Source organism: Theropithecus gelada, chromosome 12, assembly GCF_003255815.1.
Source record: "Theropithecus gelada isolate Dixy chromosome 12, Tgel_1.0, whole genome shotgun sequence".
Lineage (NCBI taxonomy): Eukaryota > Metazoa > Chordata > Mammalia > Primates > Cercopithecidae > Theropithecus > Theropithecus gelada.
The window spans coordinates 103,110,281-103,134,103 of NC_037680.1; the positions used below are offsets into that span (position 1 = coordinate 103,110,281).

Here is a 23,823-nt window from a genome sequence, read left to right on the forward strand (position 1 = left end):
AGGCTTGGAGCATCTATGGCATGCAGGTTCCAGACAAAGGCAGGATTCACGCCCTGGGCAGGACACAGGAGGATGACACCAGATCAGAACAGTGGGCAATTTGAAACTTATCAATTTTTTTTTTTATTTTTTTGGAATTTTTCATTTAATATTTTCAGGCCACGTCTGACCATGAGTAACTAAAACCATGGAAAACCAAACCGCAGATACCGGGTTCTTCCTCCACTTTTCGCCCTTTGCCCAATCCCACCAGCCTGAGTCATTGCCTCAGGGCAGGGCTGCAGCCAGACCTCAAGCACAAAGACTGAAGGCCACCAGCCTCTTTTCTATTTTATTTTATTTTATTTTATTTTTTCAGCCCAGAGGTTTTTTTTTTTTTTTTTTTTTTTTTTTAACACCTATTATGCCATGAATTCATAGGGAATAGGTTCCAGCAGCTCAGGCTCCTTCCCATTGGTTCTCACAAAGTGTGCTTCTCTGGGTGGAGCAGGCTGGCGCTTCAGTTGAACCCAGGTACCTTTCTCTTTGGCTTCTTTCTTTTTCTGATCATTTTCCTTCACGCGTTTCAGGAAGCTCTCTCGGCTCTTAGAGTGCTTAATGTGCTCAATACGCACATTAATTCTCTTGGCAAGAATCTTGCCCTTAACTTGTTTGTTTACAACAATGCCAACAGCATGCTGGGTAACGTTGTAGACTCTCCCAGTTTTGCCATGGTAACACTTGTGTGGCATTCCTTTTTGAACAGTACCCATTCCCTTGATGTCTACGATATCACCTTTCTTATAGATTCGCATATACGTGGCCAAAGGAACAACTCTATGTTTTCTAAAAGGCCTAGAGAACATATATCGGGTGCCTCTCCTCTTTCCCTTTGTGTTCGTCATTTTGGCGAATTACTGGAAGATGGCGGTTCCGGCCGAAAGGACCTCTTTTCTATTTTAAAAGCCTATACTCTGACAGGAGTAGAGAGGTTTCTGATTTTATTGAATCTGAGGGTTTGAGAAGTGAATTCTACCAAAACCTCACTCTGGACATGGGGAAAGAAGGGAACAAAAAATAAATGATCAGAAGAGAGAAGTAGGTGATACTCATCACAGGGGCCCATCAGTCTCCCAAGAAGAGCCTAAGACAGTAGAAAAACAAGAGCTGAAGCAGGCAGCAAAATCAGAGACAGAGAGAGAGAAGGGGGATGGCCACATGGTAAACCCAGGCATCCCAGGTGAAAGATTGCTGTACACGTTCTGGTGCTCTGGCACTGCACAGAAGTAACAGAACAATTCTCATGTGCCCAAGAGGGACCTCCTCAAAACCTAAGGGGCCATGCAGGTGGGAACAAGGGCATTTTCACAGTTTCACAGGGGGGATGGTTACTAAGAATCAGAGAGTAGGATGGACATCTGTTTATAGGTGACGTTGTGGACTTGAAGGCTTTATTCGTCCTTCGCTGAAAGCACTTTGGCATATCTTAGGTCAGATTCTGCAGCAAACAGACTCTGAGAAGGAGACTGGGACAGGGGCCCTATTGGAAAGAACATCCCCCCAATAGAGAAGTGAGGGAAGCTGAACTGGACAGAGAGAAGCTGAACTGAACTGTGATACAATTACAATGGAGGCCTCAGCCAATTGAGGCAAGGAGGCCAGGCCTAGGAGAACTTCCATCATCCACTCTTTGGGTCTGAGCTGCCTCTGGGGATAAGAAGGGGCATAACCTTGGCCAAGGTGGTAGCCAGCAGCCAAACCCCTCAGTAGCTTAGAGAATGAGTGAATCTATCTCCTTTATGATTGTGAAAAAGTAGAATGGTATTCACTCTAGCCCACCCCTTCTGCAACTTAGATCCACTTATTTCTTAGAGTAAATTTATGCCATTTGGGGAAAACTTCTCCAGGATTCTGGATGGTTTTGTTCCTTGGCAAAGCATGGACAAAGCAGCTTAGTGAGAGTGAGAGAAACAATAAATCCCATCCCTGCAGCTGGTCTCAAGGCTGCAATTAACACTCCTGCTTCCCCTCCTCTACTACTCATTCTAGATTCCCCTCACCCTTGGTTGGTAACTTCGATAGTCTAGAAGCCTTGCCTGGAAGAGTGATACTAATGCTCTTACCTGAGAGATCTGAGAGTCTAGTCACCTTGCCATTCCCAGGCCACACTTTATGCATTTGTCCATTTCACACCAAACTGCACAAGAGAGTACCAAGAGTTACTCAAACACTTGCGCGGCAAACATATTTCTCTCTAGCCCTATATTATAATAGTGACCCTACTTCCTCTTGGTGATCGGGATCAATAACCTCTGCCGTCTTTTCCGTATCTTCTAGTTTCTTGAACAAGTTCTACGGCAACCATAGCTTAAAGTTCAATGATACTCTCAATGTGGCTCCTGGTGAAAACATTTTCTCTCTGGGAATCAGGACTTTGAGACATACACATTCTAACGTCATCAGAAAGAGACGGACACAAATTCCCATGGTGGGTACTACCTATGATGGTTAGTGAGGCCATCTCTAAAACTATCTCCTGGTTCCCAGGCCCATGTATTCTATGTAATGGGGTAAAGCGCATGTATTGGTTATTGATTTAGTGTATACACCACATTCTGGAGAATGGGGACCCATTCTATATTCGTCACATAGCTGTAGGTGATATGACCAGGAGCTTCCACAGTCATGGGCCCACTGCTGTACCTCTTTTGCTGTTAAGTGCATTACTTAGTCTGAAACAAAGTTATGCAGAATCCTTTGTCAGTGGATGAAACATTCTTTAAGCCCTCAGAGAGCAGTACTAGGAAAGGCAACTTACTCCCAGGATATTTTGTGAACCCTGGCAAGATGAATTGCTACTCCTTACAGGGTAGAAGTTCAATGTAATCAACTTGCCACCAAGCGGCAGGTTGATCTCCTTGAAAGATTTGCTGATTCAGAAGCTCATCACTGGTCTCTGCAATGAGATCAGCCTTAATGAGTGGGAGCTCAGGGCCCAGGGCCCAGGTATAGCCTCCATCCTTACTTCACTGCTATAACATTCATGAGTCCATTGTGCCAGCACTAGGTGGCTGACGACAGAGTTGGCTGAAGTTGGTTGGGTTACTCTATCTACTTAGGCCCTCTTTCATTATTGATGCTGTTAAGATGAACACAGAGATCCACACACTGATCAATCCCCAAGGCCCATCCATGAACCTACTTGACCTTGATGTTCTAGTCTGTTTCCTTCCAGGTCCCTGGCAAATGAGACATGTCATTCTGCTCATAAAGCCATTACTTATAATTTGACCTATGTCTCCTTATCACTGGGAGAATCTACCCTCACCACTGGTTTTCAGAACCTTCCCAAGTGGGGCCATCATAAAGCGCAGTTCACTTTCAACTCGTACCCACAAACCAAGCTGACTGTCTGTAAACCAAGCATGGTTTAGAGATAGCATCAGCTGTCATAAGGGACCCCCCAGGAAACCAGTAGTGTGAGGTGAAGGAGAGGCAGCAGTTAAACCCCATAGGCAAAAGGGGAACGAATCATGGTAACCTTACTTTCAGCTTACTTACACCATTTGTCTCTTCTCATATATATATACACACACACACACACACATATATATATATATATAGAGAGAGAGAGAGAGAGACACACACATTTTTTTTTTTCAGATGGAGTCTTACTCTGTCACCCAGGCTGGAGTACAGTGGCATGATCTTGGCTCACAGCAATCTCCATCTCCCAGATTCCAGCAATTCTCTTGCCACAGTGTCCCAAGTAGCTGGGATTATAGGCACATGCCATCATGCCCAGCTAATTTTTGTATTTTTAGTAGAGACAGGGTTTCATCATGTTGGCCAGGCTGGTCTCGAACTCCTGACCTCAAATGATCCACCCACCTTGTCGTCTTCTTCTCATATATAATCTAATAGATTCAGCTGTCTCTTATTTTCAATCAATGAAATTGACCTATCCATGAAGAGGCAGATATAAACAAATAAGACGAGAAGACCCTATGGAGCTTTAATAGCACTACCATATGATGATGCCCTGCTGCTGGATCCATCCTATCTTATGACTTGGTTGTTCTGAAATAAGGCACAAAGTCACATACTGTCTCCACTTGAGTTTAGTAGCATGACAACCCTAGAGGCAGCCAAAAGGGCACAGTCTTCTGCTGCAGATGCTGTGACCTAGTTCCAGGCTCCCTGGGTCTTTATCAAAATTCTCCTATTGGGTTTTGCAATACACTCTACAGCATGTCTTTTTCCCTGTGGTGCCACATGATCTGCTGACCCAAGTGACAGATTGCTTTCATGGCAACCTGGACTCACTGCGGGACCTTTTCCCACTCCAGGCCCCACTCAAAGTTGTCAGTCTTCCACGTCACCCAGTAAGTGGATGGAAACAGCATATCCGAATGTGGCATATGCTAGTATCAGAAGATACCTATTAAGTATTGTGCTCTGTCTTAATGATAAGAGATGCAAGCTAACTAGCCCTAAGAAAAGACAGTAAATGTATACTTTTTTTTTTTCTTTTGAGAGTCTTGCTCTGTCACCCAAGCTAGAGTGCAGTGGTACAATCTCGGCTCACTGCAACCTCTGTCTCCCAAGTTCAAGCAATTCTTGTGTCTCAGCCTTCTGAGTAACTGGGATTACAGCCATGTGCCAGCATGCCTGGCTGATTTTTGTATTTTTAGTAGAGATGGGTTTCGCTGTGTTGGCCAGGCTGGTTTTGAACTCCTGACCTCAAGTGATCTGCCCACCTTGGCCTCCCAAAGTGCTGGGATTACAGGCATGAGCCACTGCATCCCACCAATGCATATAATTTTTTGTCTCAAATGAATGCAAATTGCTTCTGATCCTACTTTTCAATAAGGATGGGGGGAATACCTATTCACCAGATTAATAGTTTCATATTATGTATGAAGGCTGTGTTAATCTACTCTAGTAGACTGACTGCTCTGATCTAGCAACTGTAATTGGGTTTGTTTCTTGGTATCAGGCTGCCTCAGTTGAAACCCAAACTTTCTCACTAAATACTTAAGGTAAGTTATTTCACCTTTCTGGGACAATTTCTACATGCATCAAATGGAGATTATTATAGTATCTTAATTATATAGTCTTTGTGATTATTAAAATTACAAAATTTACACAAAGTGTTAGTGCTGCACCTGGTACACAGTGATCACTAAGTAATCAACCTACATACATTTGTTTCACTACCATAGGGTTAAAAGGTAGTTTGATTTATTAAAATTCATCAAACATAGAATTTTCTGTTACATAAAGCACTTGAAATGAAGTAAATCTGAAATACATTTAACTAAGAGTACAATCATGCAGAAATATAAGATAGGGTTAATTTTGATCATACCAACACTGCCACTGATCACAAATTATTAATGTAATTTACAAATCACATACACAATTATCAAAGTAGAACACTTGCTCAGTTACTCACTTGAAATAATTATGCTATCAAGAATTTAATAATCATGCATATGGGACAGCTTCCCCAATATTTGTCTTTAACTCTAGCACAAGGACTAACTACTAACCCATGCCACTGTGTATGTACCTGCATAGGCTTAGCAAGTTCTCCAGCTAGAATCACATCTATCAATATATTTTCCCCACTATGCTAGAAATTCGACAGTTATATGGGAAAAGAAATCATATGAAGAAAATGAAACTTCTTCTTGTTCGTCACAGAAACGAGAAACTACCTCCATCATCACCTCCACAACCTCTTAACCACAAAGCAGCCCTGCCCAGTCTGGGCTTCCTCCTTTTTATATCACTGCAACGGTCTTGGCAGGGGAAAACAACGTAGAAACAGAACTCAGCATTTCACATTACTGTAACAGTCTTGCTAACTGCCAAGACAGAGTGGGGAGGGTTGTGTGTGAGCATTACGGTCAGCCTCCCGACCCCTGGATGATGGCAGAATGCTGATCATACACCGATGGTGAGCATGCAGCTTGCAGAGGAACTAGCTAGCTGCAACAGAGACTTAGCGCCTAGCTGCGCTTTGAGCTGGCAGGGGCAATCTTCATATTCTGTACTGCAAAATCACAGGAAGGGCTGTTTATAAACCTGTGAAAGGAGGAAGTTGATTTCAAAGGAAAAGGCTTTAGAGGAATTCCAGCTGCCTGGCACATAGTCTGTTTCTCCTGCCTTCATCCTCATGGGGCTCCTATAGCAAGTAACAGAGAAGTGACCATTGTAGGGAGAAAACATTATAGAGAGAGAGAGAGAGAGAGATTCTTAGCAGGCAAAATAATACAGCCAATTTACCAGCAACTTCATTTGGGGGCTGGTACGTGCATTTCCTCCTAAATTGCTGAATATCTAGACTTTATGTGAAGCTTATCAGATGAATATCCTTTAGCCCCATTTCATCTGCAGTCCTTGAGTACTCTGCAGGTATTTCAGTGATTAATAAAGCATGCTGGTAAGGCAAAAGAAAGGTCTGTTCTGGATTTTCTAAGAGCTCTAAGTCAAACATTTTCTGCGAATTCAGACAGAACTGAATCACAGCTCCAATCCACAGTCATCAAATTACTTGTTAATGTTGTGTGATTTACCAACAAGAGAAAGATCTGTCACACTGCAGTGTAACTCTTCAGCATACAGAAAAACTAGTGAAACCACTAGGGAAATTAGTTTTAACAGTAGCACATAACTACAAATCATTCGATGGCTGGTCATGAGTTTAATCTGTTTTCCAGTTTTTCTGTTGTTTTGCTTTACAGAGCTTAAGGTACATCTGAATCATTGCCAAAATGATCATGGGTTTAAATTATACACACAAATTACACAGACACACACACACACACACACACACACACACACACACACACTTGAATTGAAACAAACATCAATGGATCTTACTCCCAGAAACCTGATAGACCGAGTGAGAGAGAGAGAGAGATTGAGAGAGAGAGACTGAAAGTACAAAGACTCACTCCTGGCACTCTGGGTTTAAATAGTTTCTCCTCACCCTTCTTTTCTCAAGTGCTAAGAATATTATTTTGGAATGCTTCTGCAGGACTCCAAAGATTATTGCTGCCATATTTCAAAATCACACCTAGAATTACAATCTCTATTCCAAGCAGAGTGTGAGCCTAAGCCCTAGGAAATGCTTTGTTCTTGACATTAGTAATAGAAACCCCATTAATAAACACCTAACATGGAAGTAGTTGCAGATTTGAAAGGACTAAACAAAATGCTGCACCCCTTTTCTCCCTTTAAATCCCTCCCTGTGAGTCACATCCAAGCCAACTGTTCTTACCTACCTCAGTCACCTCTAGACATGCTTAATCCCAACCTACAATATTGAACATTCCTGACTCCTGCATGCCACTCACCCTCTAATCTTTTAAATCTCTCCCCCTACTCCCCTTTTCTACATTCCTGGGACTTAACAAACTTTTGTAATTCAGGATTAGTTTGCATATTTGCCGTGGGTCACCCTGGGATACACAAAGCTATCCTAGGACTCGGGGTCTTTGTGGTCCCTGAAGCTGGAGGTAGGTGACATAGAAACCCAGATACTGGGACACTGTCAAGTGTCCTAAATGCTGAATTTAGGCTGCCAAATTTAGCAAATAAAAATTTAGGACATCCAATTAAATTTGAACTTCAGATAAACAATATCCTTTGTACAAGTGGATCCCATGCGAGGTTTGGGCCGTGGTTATACGAAAAGGTATTTGTTGCTTATCTGACATTCAAATTTAATTGGATGCCCTGTATTTTGTCTGGCAACCTTAGCTGTATGTGAACATGGGAAGGAAGATGCCAAAGCTTAATTATCAATTATATCCCAGAAGGGTACCCCAATGTAGATTTATGGGATGATAAAAGATCCATGATTTGCCTCAATGTTTAGAAAAAAAGAGCCCACAGTAGAGACAGCAAAACCAAGCATCACTGCCCTTCCACTATCCAATGCCCATGGCCAACATCCTTTATCAATCAAGACACCCTTTCTTGCTTCCACATAGCCACTCAGGCATCCATTACTAATCAATCAGACTTGGCTTGTGAGATGAAACATTTTAACTATCCCTGGCCTAGACAGGACTAACGGTGTGGAAATACATAAAATTACCCAGGCTTGGTTCCCAGGGAAATCTCAATGGTTTTTTTTGTTTTGTTTTGTTTTTGTTTTTGTTTTTTTGTTTTTTGCATTCTCCAGAAATCAGAAAATAAATTTAAGAAAAAGAAAAAAACAACTAAAAAACTATTGCCTTAAAAAGCTGTGGAATTTCAGAGTCATCACTAGATAGCTCAGGTGGGGCCTTGACAATTAATGATTCTATAGTAGTGATTCTTAGAGTATGGATTATAGTCCAGGTGGGGCCTCCTGATAATGTGCATTCTTTGGTTCTTCCTACTATCATTTTTAAATGCATTCAAAGATTACATATTGGCCATCTTCTAAATGAATGACTGTTACTTAATGTTGCTTAATGTTGTATGCACAAAACTAAACTCTTACTTTAGTAGAGATTGCTGAGAACTCTGATTCAGGGCCCTGCATTACCATGTAATGCTGGTGAGGTTGCACAATTCTAATTGAGCACAACTTGTGGAATTCCTGTTGCTTTCAGGAAGCACACTTGATTATCAGTGTGGTCTTAACTTGGTCGTGGTTTCCAAATGCCTTCTACTTAGGAATTACTTTTGGCTTAACTTCTTCATTTACATTGGACTTTGTTGTGGATTGTTCGGTTAACCCAAGTGTGTAGTGATATATGTTTCCATCAACGGCATTTGAAGACCGTAATTTTGCAATCACTAGCCTTTAAGGCATGTATACGTTGTGATTCGAATACAAGTCATCTCTACCACTTTGCTAAGGCAAACCACAAGAATCTGCTTATGCAGTGACATGTTCCCTCTTATTACTCTATTCTTTCCCCTCTGTAGAGTGGGAATGGACAGGGTAAGGGGTCTGTGAAGTCTTCTACCTTCTCGGTCTGCATTATGGTCACAAAAAATAATTCGAGAAATACTTTTCCAGAGCAATGATATTCAACCTTGATCAGGTGATATTAAATGTTAACACCTTTAATTTATTTATTGATATCATATGATGAAACCTTTCTCATATCAAGAAATATTTCATCTCAAAAAATATTTTTTGACACATGTAATTTTAACCAAAAGCATGTCACTTATTTTTTTAACTTTTAAGCTAAGCATGATTGACTCTTTCCAATTCTTTTTCCATGAATATTTGTCTCCTTTTCTTTTACTTTTGATTATGCTTACTGGCACTCAGTTGCTAGCAATCAAGCAGTGGCAAAAGCCAGACCTTTAAAAAAATATCTGTAGGAAAAAATATCTTTAGACAGACAAATGGTTTTCCATTTAATTTAATTTTCCTGCAAAGTGGGAAAATATTTCCAGTATTCCATTTTACTTCTATGTCACTTTGGTTCTTTAGGTGCTTAAACCACATATTATGAACTATTAGACAATTATGAAATTGATGTAGTGAGTCTTGGCTGGTATTCTTTTCTTAAAAATAGAACAGAGAATAGATCCAATATGTTTTGCCTCCTGAAAAGTTTGTTTCAGTTGTGTGTGTGTGTGTGTGTGTGTGTGTGTGTGTGTGTGTGTCTTCTAGAACACAATGTAAAATGTGTTTCTTGCCATGTGGGAGGGTGTTAGTTAAAAGTTTGAAAAACATTGCTGTAAAGTTCCTCAATCATTAATATGTAAAAAATTACAGGGGAACCTTATTAAAATGCAGTTTTAGACTTTCACCGATCTATCTATCTATCATCTATCTATCTATCTATCTGTCTATCTATCTATCTATCTATCTGCAGTTTTAGACTTCCATCTATCTATCTATCTGTCTGTCTATTGTCTGTCTATCTATCTATCTATCTATCTATCTATCTATCTATCTATCTATCTATGGGATAGGGTCTTATATTCTTCATTTCAACAAAACTCCTAGGTGATTCTGATGCTGCTATTCCAAAGGATCATACTTTGAGTAGTGAGGGCCAAGAGGAAGAGCCATAGTCACAAGCAGAGGATGACTAGCCCTCTGGAAGAATGGCGAATGAAACTCTAGACCCAGAATATCCTGCTCAGGATACCACAGTCGCAAGAGGCATCTTCAGCTACAGCGTCTGACTAAGGCAGTTCTTTCCAGCAGAAGACTGAACCTGCTTACCTTCCCTTCTCTATGGTAATCTCAGCACTTTGGGGGGCCAAGGCAGGCCGACTGCTTGAGTCCAGGAGTTCAGGACCAGACTAGGCAACATGGTGAAACCTAGTCTCTACAAAAATAAATAAATAAATAAAAACAATTAGCTGGGCATGGTGGCACAGATTTGTAGTCCCAGCTACTTGGGAGGCTGAGGCGGGAAGATGGCTTGAGCCTCGCCTGGGAGGTCGAGGCTGTAGTGAGCCACGATTGCACCACTGCATTCTCTCCTAAGTGACAGAGCCAGAAAAAACTTTCCTAACTACTCCTTTCCTATGTGAGTCAGTCTGGGCTGCTATGACAAAGTAGCATAGTCTGAGTGGCTTATAAACAACGAAATGTATCTCTCATAGTTCTGGAGGCTGGAAGTCCAAGATCAGGATGCTAGCTTGGTGGTTCCAGTGAGAGCCCTCTCTGAGGCTGCAAATGGTCAGCTTCTCATCGCACTCTCACTTGGAGGAGAATAGGCAAGGGATTCTCTTTTATAAGGGTGCTAATCCCATTTATGAGGGCTCCACCCTCCATTAAATTACCTCCCAAAGGCCTTATCTCTAAATATTATCACATTGGGGGTTTGGATTTAACATATAAATTTGGTGGGGGACACAAACATTCAGGCCATAATACTTTCCCTACATATGAACAAACACACGCACACACACACACACACACATACACGCCTGGTTCGATTAGAGCAATGGTTTCCAATCCTGGCTACATAGTAGCAACATCATCATGCATGGCTTTTTAAAAACACTAATTAAAAATATTGATGCCTGAACCCCACCCTTTCCTTAGAGAGTTCATTGAACCAAAAGGGATCTGGAGCGTGTGTGTGTGTGTGTGTGTGTGTGCGTGCGCGCGCGCATTTGCATGCATATCTGTGTGTGTGTGTGTGTGTGTGTGTGTGTGTGCGCGCGCGCGCGTGTGTTTCCCCAGGGATGGCTCTGTTCCTTGGTAAAACAGAATTTCAAGTTCCCACATTAATTATTAACCATCTCCATGGAGCTTGCCTCATGCCCTCGTACTTTAAATATACCTAACACTCTGGGATTTTCAGTGTTGGTCAATTATATTTCTATTTTATCTCTTCCATCCTAGCTTGTATTTGTCCTTCAAAAAATTTTCCAACTAAACAACAATGCCCTTTTCAGTGAATGATTCGCCTCTGAACAAAACTGTTATATGTCTCCTTTAACAGCTGCCCTACAAATTTCTGGCCCCTGGATATGATATTTTTAGTGTTTCTAAAGCAAACCTCAAGCATTTGGCTATACCTGAGTCAAGTACAAAGATAGCCTGTAAGTGATATGATTATTAAAGACATTGTTCAGTAATAGCTGAAGAACAATTACAAAGGCAATGTGGTACGTCAGACACTCTAAGCATATTTTCTCCTTTGCTAATAAAGTCTACCCAATAGATTGCATTTCTTTACCCTGTTTACCTGTTATTATTACAGAATCATATACTCTATGTCACATTACTTTGCAGGTAACTGAGGCTTCCCCTCTTATATGTGTTTCATTAAATAGATGCTCAATGCTTTTTTAAAAAACATGTATGGCATTTCAATTTTAATCATTTTAGATTAAATATGTCTAAGCCATATTACCTACATCTTTGTTTTATTAAACATGGAATTTTAAATGTAATTTACCCTTTTCTAGACTGTGTTAGCATTGTGACTATTAATTTTTATAATAAAAATCCAGAGACTGGTTTTGTTCTGTTTTTGCTGTTGGCTACCTTTTGGCTAACAGCTTATCTATTTTCTTCAGATGTTCCTCCTCTTATTACTTCTTTCTCCAAGCATTTTAATCAAGAGCAAAATGACCTAGTCATTAGAATAAATGAGAAAGGAATGCAACCCAGCAACAGGCTGTGAATCAGAAAACCTGGGCTCTAGTCCTGAACCTTCATGGAAACTCTATTGACATGATTTGCCTCTCCTGCATATTCCCATATCGCTACACTTTATCACATGCTGTATGTCATTGTCTCTCTTCACCAGACTAGGTACAGCTGGAGGGAAGGGACTTATCCTCATTGTCCCCTAGGCAAGCACAGGTCCTGGCAGGTAATATGGGATGAGGTGTTAGGAGGGGGCTTAGTGAGAGTCAACAGCTTCAATTATTCCAGGAATCAGTAAGTTCAAGTGACAACCATAGAGCTCCCTTACAGTATGTTGCAAGAATTTGCAGCAATAGCTGTTTTTTTTTTTTTTCGTTGCTCTGTTCTATTGGGACTGAAATTGCTGGAATCTGCTCTGGATAAGCTTCTTCTCTGAATGCATTTTTCTAGATAAGTTATTCTTCTATGCAAGTTGAAAACTCTTCATCTTGTTATAATTCATCCAAAAATACAGGGTGAGATCTTACATGTTTCCCTCCTTTCCTTTCTATTCCTGGGCTTTTTAAGATGGGGTATGCAGACCCATGTGAGGCATGTGTGAATAGAAGTGACTTCACAATGGGTGGAGTCAAACTAACTCTAATGCTGCCCCTAAACCCTGCCTTGATGTACGTACCCCATGATCCTTTTCCCAGGCGTAAAGCTCTCCTCTGCTCCTGCACCCTTTAGAAGTAAAAGGAAAGAAAAACACACAAAAAAATCTCTGTTTGGTTAGAGCTCTGCCAATAACTACAGGGCACTGGGGATGATTATTGCGGCATCTGAAGAGAATTCTCTCATTTTACATCTAAACCTTCTGCAGATGTCAGACTTTACTATTGTGGATTCATGTGCAAATAGATGAGATGCATCCAGTAACATGATGGACAAGTTACTCAAGTTAATTTTTGTATTTTCTTCCTTGGCAGAGATTGTTTCTGAAATTCGATAGGTTGAATTCTCTTTATTTCTCTTTTCTAAAAGTGCTTAGAGGTAGCTAAATGTTAACAGGATATTTTTAAGAGGCGCTCAATTCAATTTTAATTGACTTTTCTTAGGACATACCACCAGAACGCTACCTTCCAATAAAAGATGTGAGGTTAGTATGTTTTATCTTTTTCTGCAAGGATACTTTTTTCCCCGCTTTGGAGTCTTCTGAATTCACCAACTCTAAAATATTTTGCCTTAGGTTGAGCTTAACTACCAAGTAGAAGCCCATTGTTTTTTGTGAACATGAATGCTAATTTAGTTAGGTGATGGAAATCCTATCAGTCTATTTCTTTTATTATTCTATAAATATTTATGAGAGACAGTTTGATTTTTTTTCCAAATTATCAGTAATCATAGAAGAGAATTTGTCTTAAATATCAAATCTGACTTGGGAAAGATTCCTCAAGGACTCACTAAATACCTGTTGAGCACCACTAAGTTATTGGTTTTACAACAAAAAGAGACAGAAGAAAGAAAAATCGAGAAGAAAAATGTTACTTTTTAAAAAACCACAGCTCTTCCAATTGTACATTTAAGATATATCAAATACTGTATTCAGTTTTAAATACTGAAAAGACATAGATTTATAGTGATTTGTTTTGTAAATGATCTTTCCACATATAAGGAGACAGACAAGTAGCTTCCTGTGCAACTGTCCCTTCACTCCAGAATTTTCATTATCTGTATGTGAATGCTAATTAATATAGCCCAGAATTGTTAGTAATGCTTGATTTACATATGTACCCTGGGGAGCTATTTACCCACATTCTTTCTGATACTCAATTGCACATTTGTCCTTGTGTCATATGGGAGAAATTCAAAAGGAATTTGGGATTTTTGCCAAATTCTCTAAATTCTTGAATTCAAACATTTTAAGCAAGATGAAACAGGAAATCCAAAGAGGGGTATTCTCTGAGTGAGCGAACACTCTCCTAGTTAAAGGAAGGTGATAAAACTGTTTTATTTCAGGACACTTGACTGGGCTGTGAGAAAGGTGGCGTGCTGGATTGTTACATAAATTTCCTTCACAAAGCAACTTGAGAGGACATTGAATATCAGTTTCCATCACATGGTTCAGCAGGGATGTTAGTTTGTCCATGGAGTAGAACTAAGATGACCTTCTGTCAAGGAACCCAGGTCAGTGCTATTCAAAATGTGGAGACTGGTGCCGGTCTTCAAACTATTTGTTACTTGTCCATAACGACATAAGTATGGGAATTGAAATGAAATAATTAAAACCTTTTTAGCAATTTGACTTGTCTCAACATCCAAGTGTGGGATCAGCAGACTGGTGTTTGCACGTCTTTCCTTTCTTTATAGGTTTCTCGCAATTCATTGTTACTGTCTCTTACAAAAGTATGTCTTTGACAGATTGGAAATGAAGAATAAAACGTGGTCTTTTACCACGTGCAGTTAGAGAAACCCTGATAGAGGTGTTCCTGAGGCTCTTCTAGATTGCCGCCGTCAAAGGTGTCCCCGATGATGGGCACAGTAGTGAAAAAGAGCTCTTCAGACACAAAAGCAGTGGCTGCCCTGGGCGCCCCAGTTGCTTGAAGTCTTGTTCCCAGAGTGAGCTACTCAACGGGGAGAAGAGACACTACTACTACTGCCAGCAAATATCAGGAAGAATGTTGGAGATTTTTTTTATATTATACTTCTATGAAAAAAATAAATAATAATAATTTTTCACTAGGAAATGGTACCGGACTCCACCCCGACCCCAAATTACACAGGAACTCTAGATATTTAATAATTTGAAATACCAAAACTCTAAACTGGTATCTGGCTCTCACAGTTTCAGCTGAAGGGAGGAACATGGTAAAAGTTGCTTCATTTTGTATGTCCATCACCCAGAAGAATTATAAATAGGATTGTGAACATGGTGGGTTAGAATATCCGTTATTTCACCAAAAACTTAAATGAACTTAGACCATGTAAACAATTTTCAGATAATCATCCTAAGACAGAGGATCAGGGACTATCATAAAAGAATTATTGCTCGGGGATATTTCTTCAAAGTTCTTATTCCTTTCTTGAGAATATAAGAGAAAACCCACAAAACAGAATATGCAGGAACTAGAAATATCCAAACCTACTAATAAAGGCAAGCCATGTCAGCATAGTCTGTAACTGGAAAAGTCTAGACTGTTTGTTGAAAGCCAAGCAGTTTTCAATATTAACTTACCAGTGAATGCTATAAGATATTGTCAGAGAAAACTAAGAAAGACTTCTATTTGGCCTTGTAGGACAATTTTCCATTCAAAATGACACTACCAAGCAACTTTAAGTATACCTTAAAGCACATCTTCCATTCACGAACGTATGTCTTACATGCACTTAATTTTAATTTCAGAAATAATGAGAGCTTCCCAAAGGTGAACATCTTGATGCTTAAGGTCCTCCATCATATTCTTTTTTTTTTCTCCATAATTGAGATTTTATTGGTTGAGGATCAGTACAGACATTTCAATTTGTACACAATTCTTAACATATGTAACAAAATTCTAAAAACCATGTATTGTAATCATTTTTTAAAGTTATTCCAGTGACGTTCCAGCTTAAAATTTGGAAGCAAATTTTCCTGAAGAGGCTATCAAGTACCAGTATCTTCACATGTTGGTCAGCTGTTACATATGGCCCACTAGTTCACAAACTGAATAGCATGTACACTACATATTCAAATTTGTAATCTTTCACAGCACAATAACAAAGTTATTAGGAAAATAGGCCTACTGGAACCAAAGATGTTACAGAGTGCACACAATTCTGACAGGGAGAGCCATGATCAAAGAGTGGTTTTCTTTAGGAAACAATTCGACTAAAAAACAACATGAGAATAGAAGTAATTTAAAATGTTCAAGACATTAAATACAGGACTGACTCCATAATGCCATTTAATACGCTTTGTATTATAGGACTAACCCTCCATCTATGGAATGTTAAGCTGACACCCAAGACAGTCTTAAACTCCTGAAAAGGAAGAGGATGCTCTGTCTCTTCAAACCTGCTCAGCCTTATTGGTCCTTGTTGTCTGGAGACATCAAAACTAATGGAACTAAATACCTTGAATTTTGACTTTCTATTTTAGAGAGTAGGAAGTCAATGAGTGAGCTGTATTTTAATTACTGTATTTCGATGTATACTTAAGGTTTCCGTAAATATGCTGCTGGGGACTATAAGAGAAATATTTTGTATTCTGCTACTTCCCACCAAGGTAGAACTTGGTGAAACACTCTGAGTTTCAGCATTCCTGTTAGGTCCTCAGCAGGGATTTGAATAGCACTCTACTGAATTTGCCACAGACATACCTTTAACGGCACCCAAAATAGCATTTCAGAATTTACTGTCAATTTTTGATGTTTGACTGAGAGCCTAGACTGAACACTGATGTGTGTTCTAGCATGAGCTATGAAGGGTAGGATAGTGGGGTTCCTCCTCAACGTGCCGTGAAGCTAAGAATATAAAACTCTATTTCTCTTGCTCGTCTTTGTCTATAAATGTGTCCAATGCTGAATGGAAAGAGCCACATAATGAAATGAGGGCACAGTGTCCAGAATACTAAAAAGGCATTTGTTAGCTTCATAAACTGGACACATTCATAAAGCCTAAAATAGCAAACAAGTAAGATTGCTATTCCCTACCAAGTGATAGAAAAAGTCAGAGTCCCTGCTAAACAATTTACAACAACTTTTACCAGTCAGGAAACTAGTGAGAGGAAAAGCAAAAGGTATTTAACTTTACATATGGGTCGATAATTTAAACATCAGTAAGGCCAAAACCCATTATGCCAAATTCAACAGGTCAGTGATACTTTGTTGTTCAGTGACACTGATTGAAAAGAAGACATGTCTGATTAGATTATCCAACCATCTCTCCACTAATACTGGAGATAACCCCAAACCAAAGCAAGCCACCTCCCATTAATGAGTTAGCCTGTTGTTCAAATGCAATTATGGTTGAACCTGAAGTATTTAATGTATCTTCTCATCCTAGAAGGAAAATAATAATAGAAATAAAGAATGTGATATTTCCATTTTGCTGAGGTGCCTTGTTCAGCAATTTAGAAAATAAAATATTCTTTTCTCCTCTTTCTCCACCTTCTCCTCCTCCCTCTCTTCCTTCTCCACTTCATCTTCTGTTGCTACTTCATTTTCACTTCGACAAATTGTCAGAGCCAGCAATAGCAGCCCTACAACCTTTCTAAAGGGTTGGAGAGGGAGGATCTGCTGAAACTTTCTACTTTGGGAAAATAAAAGTGAGTATTCATGACAGTTGTGAACTTACATCCCTCCACACACACATGTACACATACACACACACACACACACACCCCGAGCTTTCAGAATCTCTCTACTGAACAACTAGCGCTGGTGGCTGATTCCCAAGGAAGTCTTTGCAGCTCCCATCATTCCAATGACTTTATAAGCGATCATGGTAACTGGCAGCAATAGACCCACAGCATGATTCTCCCCCTCCTCCCTTCCTGATGCCCTGTGTTCAGTAACAAAACCTCCACCAACTAAAAAGATGAAATTAGACAAATATTATAAACTAATGTCGTTTCCTTCTCAATGTAGAAGACTTACAAATGTCAGAGAATGCATTTGCTTCCAGGGAAGGCCAAGAAGGAAGGAGAAACAAAACAAAGCAGAACAGGCAACAAAGGTTGAAGTTTTAAATATGAATGTTTCGAAAGGCTCTCTGTTTCTGAACTTGAAAAAGGTCATTTAACCTCGCCGCTTGCATTTTACCACCCAGATTGGAGGGACTAATTCAAAACAGAGCTAATCTGAGAAACCCACTGAGGTTAGTATTTCTAAAATGCTTCCCACTGTATGAAAAGGAGATCTAGGTGCCAAATGCTATTACTGTCCACTCCTGCTATGTTGTAAATTGACCTCTAACCTTTGATACAATGGAGTGTGAAACCAGCTTTAAGATCTATGTAACGCCAAATGGGCTGCAAGAGAAGATTTTAAATAGTAAGCCTGGCTGAGTTAAGCTCTAGCATACCACAATTTCACAGTTGAACCAAAAGCAGTACAAATTCAAATTGTAGGGTACAGAGAGCCTAAACTTTGAAGTCAAGCCCCTGGAAAGTGGAAAGTGGAATGTGGAAAACGGAGCTTGTTTACAATCTACAAATTAACCCTTTGATAGGGCACAGTCAGGCAACAGAACTCCAGCTATTACTCTATGCACGTCTCCCAAGTTACTGAGTCCAACTAATCAAAATCATATGAATGACGACAATTATGGCAGCTAACTTTTAATAATCTCTACCACGTAGCCGTCTGTGTGTTGTGTTTAACATGTGTTATCTCACATATGCCTCAAAACTACACAATGAGGGAGAGTCTGTTGCAATTTCTGTATCACATGGAAGGTAAACAGAGGCTAACTACATTGTTTGGGGGTCACTCAGAGAGTAATCAGGGAAGCCAGGGTCTAGACTCATCCCATCAGACCCCATGGAGCACAAACCACTACAAAGGGCAAAGAGATCTGGTTGGCGACTAGAAGACAGCCAGTGACATGCTGCAGATACAGTACTTTCCTCACTCATCTGACTCTGAGACCATTCACCTTTCAACATTCCATGACTCTGGAGCTGGAGCTAAGATTTTTATTGGAATGTGCAGGTTGCGAATGATTCTCTCCTTGTGTCTTCTCTGTAAAATTCTCATTGAAATCCATCATACCCTCAGCCAGGTCCCGTTCATGTGGTATTAGTCGGTTTTCATGCTGCTGATAAAGACATACCTGAGACTGGATGATTTATAAAGAAAAAGAGGTTTCATGGACTCCCAGTTGCACGTGGCCGGAGAGGTCACACAAACATGGTGGAAGGTGAAAGGCACTCCTTGTATGGCAGCAGGCAAGACACAATGAGAGACAATTGAAAGGGATTTCCCCTTATAAAACCATCAGAACTCGTGAGACTTTTTCACTGCTATGAGAACAGTATGGGGGAAACTGCCCCATGATTCAGTTATCTCCCACTGGGTCCCTCCCACAACATGTGGGAATTATGAGAGCTACAATTCTAGATGAGATTTGGGTGGGGACACAGTCAAACCATATGATATGTGGTTAAGGGTGTTTCTATGGAGTTATATTACACTGGAGTCCCCCAGACTATATGCCCACTGTCCTCTCTCATCCTTGTTCTTGTCATATAGGTAAAGAAGGAGAATACCTTTTCCCCCTGAGGAGGATGACTGGTTTCAGTGTAACTCTGTCCAGTGAATGTCTAGCAGGCCTAGCTGAGCAGGTACAGTCTTCCTCCTTCTGCTGTGGAAGACACAGTCCCCACGACTCCCACAGTGGCGCCCAACTATCCCAAACACTGTTGATAGTTGAGAAAAAGACCCCAAGGAAACCCAGTACTCTACTTTAGCTTTTTTTTTTCTTTTTTTTTTTGGCTTTCAGATACTTTCTTCCTCCTCTCTGAATGGCACATTTTATTCTCAAAAGGTCCTAGAAAAAGCTATTTCTGGGTAATTAGAAAGCTGGGAAAGGTTTCTATCCAAAGCCAAAAATAAATTTATTTTGTAAAAAATAACCTGTCAATTGAGTGGGAACAATTTTCTTTTTACACAGAGACCAAATTTATATGGCCAATTCTTCTTTTCTAATCATGACAATGTCCCTTCGGTGAAAGGTATTTAGGATTCCCTTTCTTTTGCGGCTCTGCTCTAGCTGCTATAAACACCAAAATACGAGACAGTGGCTCCCTGTACTCCCTGTTCCTTATAAAGTGATGCCGAGAAATTACTAGCAGTGTCTCTATCAGAAGTTTCCTTGCTTCTTCTTTTAAAGCACCTACCTTTACATTAATGAGCCTTGCCATTGTCTAAGTGCCCAAAGTTAAGGGAAATGAGCAAAGAAAGACCTGAAAGGACTGGATGAGAACCTGACCAGGTCAGTGAGACCTAGGAGAGTTCCACATGCTTTAAGAGGTATCACATGTAGGAGTAAAAGTAGAAGGAAGGGTTACAATAAAGAAAGAAAAGAAGAGTATTGAAAATCCAATTCAGGGTAACTGATCAAGCAACAATGATAGGCAGACCTCAAGGAGCTGAGTTCAGGGCCCAAGTCCAGACCTCCAGGCTGGCCAGAGGGGAAGAGGTCACATTCAAAGCCTGAGTATACAGCTAGAATTCTAAGATTCATGTGAAAAAGTGGGAAATTGAACATTTCAGAAAACCTGAAAGCACATCCCAAAAGCAGGAATGAGCATGTTGTGCTCAGACAATGAACAGCCAGATCTGAAACAGTGCAATCAGGGTTAACAGGAGATGCTTCTCCTGCAGATAGGCAGGGCTTGGAAGGCACTTGAGCAAAAGTAGCGACGCAGAGGCCTGGAGGACCCTGTCATGGATCAGAGGCCTGGAGCATCCTCCTATGGACCAGGGGCCCAGAGCTTCCTCTCATGGACTAGAGGCCCAGAGCCTTCTCTCATGGACCAGAGGCCTAGAGCATCCTCTCATGAACCAGAGGCCCAGAGGCTTCTCTCAAGGACCAGGGCCCCGTAGCCTCCTCTCATGAACGATGTAATCTTCTCAAAAGCAAATATGCTGACAAATTTCCAGTGTCCATGCAGCGTCGTTTGTCAAAATAATAATAATGTATTCATTGACTAGGACCAAAGAGTTTGTAGACAGTACATGTTAAAATTTCCTTTTAGGACTACTAAGCTTGTATTTTAAAAGAGCAGTGTTCACTTGCGACAGTCTTCTGCAAATCCTGTAGATCAAATACTTTGGCTCTAATCTGATTCTGCAGAGAGCCCTCATGCATACCTACTCTGAAAAAAGATGCTCAGGCTTGGAGTGAGCACTTATCCAAGAAATACCATTTCACCTCTGCTGAGATCAGCTAACCTTTGCTAATTCAGTTATATTATCTCATTCTCACACTACTGTAAAGAAATTTCTGAGACTGGGTAATTTATAAGGAAAAGAGGTTTAATTGACTCACAGTTCTGCCTGCTGTACAGGAAGCATGATGCTGGCATCTTCTCAGCTTCCGGGGAGGCCTCAGAAAACTTACAATTATGATGGAAAGTAAAAGGAGAACATACCTGTCACATGGCCAGAGCAGGAGCAAGAGAGAGAGATGAAGGAAGGTGCTACACACTTACAAACCAACTACATCTCATGAGAACCCACTCACTATTTATCACGAGGACAGTACCAGGGAAGATGGTGCTAAATCATTCAGGAAAAATCCATTCCCATGATCCTATCATCTCTCACCAGGCCCCACCTCCAACATTTAGGATTACAATTCAATGTCAGATTTGAGTGAGGATACAGATCCAAACCATATCATCAGTTCAAGAACATAACTTCCATCCTTCGTTAGCTGAATCTGAGACAGGGGAGGGTGTAGTAAGCAAAATAATGGCCTCCCAAGATGTCTACGGCCTAATTTCCAGGACTTGTTATGTTATATGGCAAGGTAGAATTAAGGTTACAGATGGAATTAAGTTTGCTAATCAGCTGATGCTGAGATAGAGAGATTTTTCTGGATGATCTGGGTAGGCCCAATGCAATCACAAGGGTCTTTTAAAAGTAGAAGAAAGAGGCAGAAAAGGAGCCAAAGTCAGAGAAAGCAATGTCATAATGGATGCAAAGACTGGAATGATACAATATGAGAAGAATTCAACCCATTGCTGACTTTGAAAATGGAAGAGAGGCACGGAGCAAAGAATGCTGCAGGCTCTAGAAGCAAGGGTAAGCGAGGAAACAAATTCTCCCCTACAGCCTCCAGAAAGAAACGCGTATCTGCCAACACCTTGGTTTTAGTCCAGTGAGACCCATTATGGACTTCTAGCCTGAAGAATTATAGGATAATAAAGTTATGCTGTTTTAAGCCACTCAATATGTGGTAATTTATTAAGCTTCTATAGAAAACTAATACAAGGAGTTTCCAACAAATTCTGAGCCATCAACCACACATGAATATGCAGGACAAGGGAGGTCAGCTGTGTAGAGGGAGTTTACTACATTGAAAAGAAGGATTGCAATTGCTGTCTTCGCACATTTGTAAGGTGACTAGGCTAGGGCTGTCCCTTTGTGTATGAAAAGTGGCAGGCTGGGCACAATGGCTCACGCCTGTAATCCTAGCACTTCAGGAGCCCAAGGTGGGAGGATCACCTGAGGTCAGGAGCTCAAGACCAGCCTGACCAACATGGAGAAACCCCATCTCTACTAAAAATACAAAATTAGCTGGGCGTGGTGGTGTGCACCTGTAATCCCAGCTACTCGGGAGGCTGAGGCAGAAGAATCGCTTGAACCTGGGAGGTAGAGGTTGCAGTGAGCCAAGATAGCACCATTGCACTCCAGCCTGGGCAGCAAGAGTGAAATTTGTCTCAAAAAAAAAAAAAGTGAGTGGCAAGCGGCTATGGGACACAAAAATGAAGAGTCTAGGTTGAGAAGTCAGACAAAAACTAGTTAGCAAGCACTGGCCATGTATAATTATCAAGAAAAGATTATCTATGCTCTCTATTCTGGGGTGTGGGTTGTTTGAGGAATGCAACTTTTCTCCCTCTTCATTCTTGTTTTCTACCTCTCACAAATAAGAAGAGGGAAAATCGACCTTCCTCACCTAAACTTAGGATCACATCTCTAAATCTGTCAAGACACAGAGTTCTAGATGGAAGATGTCATCTAGTCCTTAAATTCACTCGTTGTTTGGTCAAAGGGTCAAGTAACCCAAACCTTCCAAAACAGAGAGAAAATTCATAATTCCCAACTCATACAGAAATATGTTTATTAAATGCTATTTTTAATATTAAAGAGTCTTCTCAAGCCATGTATAAAGAACACAGGTGTCCAAATACATCACAGTTTCCTTTGCCAGTTTTGCTGCTGAAAGGGAAAAAGGAAGTGGGAATGATCAATCCAAATGAGCTATGATGAAAACCAATTCTCTCTGTACATTTCCCACCTATTAGAAAACAATATATTTGGGCTGGGTGCAGTGGCTCATGCCTGTAATCCCAGCATTTTGGGAGGCCGAGGTGGGTGGATCACGAGGTCGGGAGATTGAGACCATCCTGGCTGACATGGTGAAACCCCGTCTCTACTAAAAATACAAAAAAAAAAAAAAAAAAAATTAGCCCGGCGTGGTGGTGGGCACCTGTAGTCCCAGCCACTCAGGAGGCTGAGGCAGGAGAATAGCCTGAACCCAGGAGGCGGAGCTTGCAGTGAGCCTAGATCACGCCACTGCACTCCAGTCTGGGCGACAGGTGACAGAGCAAGACGAAGGAAGGAAGGAAGGAAGGAAGGAAGGAAGGAAGGAAGGAAGGAAGGAAGGAAGGAAGGAAGGAAGGAAGGAAGGAAGGAAGGAAGGAAGGAAAGAAGGAAGGAAGGAAGGAAGGAAGGAAGGAAAAAACAAACAAACAAACTATATTTGAAAGACATTTTTCCTAAGTGGACATTAATCAATCCTACCCAGCAAAAATTCACTTTGCATTATATTACTCAACTTTTTTCCTCTAAAGAAATACAGAACAAAGTGGATAGAAATATATTTCAGAAAAAGCTAGGAAAATTGTCGAAGAATATTCATAGAAAAGGAGGATCACGGTGCCACACAGCCTACATAAGGCCCTTTTATATCCCAGGGGCATCTGGGGAAGCCACATATGTGTGTTGCAATGTAATTGCATCATTTCTTTGAATCTGAGGGGAGGGTTTCACTCTACATAAATTGTGGTC

At 40.7% G+C, this 23,823-nt stretch overlaps 1 pseudogene across 1 annotated transcript; it reads right to left on the reverse strand.

Annotated features, from left to right (window-relative positions):
• Positions 1 to 380: 380 nt before the first annotated feature.
• On the reverse strand, positions 381 to 923 carry LOC112636125 (annotated as a pseudogene). The gene has a single exon (XR_003122130.1). The product of XR_003122130.1 is annotated as a 60S ribosomal protein L21 pseudogene (transcript).
• Between the last annotated feature and the right edge of the window lie 22,900 nt (positions 924 to 23,823).